Here is a 1,285-nt window from a genome sequence, read left to right as displayed (position 1 = left end):
TATATATGTAAAAAAAAAATTAAATTATTAAAATTAAATAAAAAATATTAATATTAAATATTAAAATATTTATATCAGGTCAGTCCAAAAGTTCGTGTGCATTTATTCGTGTGGTACCTGTTTTCCAAGCTTGGATATTTTTCTAATCTCTATCCTTTAAATGGCGAAAGACTGTCCCATGAGATGAATGTGCATCTTTTCTCCGATCCTGATCTACTGTTAAATGTGGCTCTAACTCCACAAGATTTTTAAGAACATCGTTATCAAAATCGACATTGCATGCTAATAATGTGCACAAACTTTTTTGAACTGACCTGATATATTGTAGACTAAATTATTAATTAATCCTTTTTTTTGTAATATAAATCATACAAAAAATGCTGTATCTCCGTAAATTTTTCTCAGATCGACTTGAGATTTTCACAGAATATTCCTGAAATATGGTACTTTTACTTCTAAAATTTTCAAAAAATCGAAAAAATAATTAAATACCCTACCCCCCTTAAAATGCTATATATAGTATCAAATGTAATACTAATATATAATATATGTTTAATATATTTATATTCGAAAATATTAATCGTTAAAACATTTGTAAAAGAGTTTCTTTATTTTCTTGGTTTTTCTTTATGGGGGGGGAGATTTTTCAACTAACGGTGAAAGTATTATTTTATATTACTAATGAAAAGGGAAAGATCAGATTCTCACGAACTCTAAGTACTTAAGAATCGTATAAGGAATATAGTGATCATTGATTTCTTCTAATGAGGATAACAAAAACGTTGTATATATTTTAACGATGCAAACAATAATAAGAAGAAGAACTTTTAAATGCTTGTCTTGTTATTATTATCAAATACAAGTAGAATTAATGTTCTTAGAAAATCGTATTTCGCGGGATTCCCGTAGCTTGATAGGTGGCCATTCATCTATTACTCTAACTCATACACGTTTGAAACAAAAAGAGAGAGAGAGTTAAGGTTAGTTTACGTATTTCTGCATGGGTACGTGTACGTGTACGTGTATGCGTATCTACAAACACGGAATAAGACTTCCTGGTAACTTCCAAGTGGTTACGTAATTCTAAATACCGATATTACCAGTACGTGAGAGTATTGCTATGTTTTTGTCTCTCAAGATACTCTCCAACACCTTCTAATTTATGTCATTTATCATTTTTTTTTTGATATTTTATATTTTCATAGACTTATGTATATATATGTAATTTATATATATATATACATAAATATATATATATATATAATACATAATATACATAATATAT

This window comes from Polistes canadensis, unplaced genomic scaffold (genome assembly GCF_001313835.1).
Source record: "Polistes canadensis isolate GaletaPanama2010 unplaced genomic scaffold, ASM131383v1 scaffold_215, whole genome shotgun sequence".
NCBI classification, from domain to species: domain Eukaryota; kingdom Metazoa; phylum Arthropoda; class Insecta; order Hymenoptera; family Vespidae; genus Polistes; species Polistes canadensis.
The sequence above is the reverse complement of the archived record's forward strand: the minus strand, read 5'-3'. Positions refer to the sequence as shown.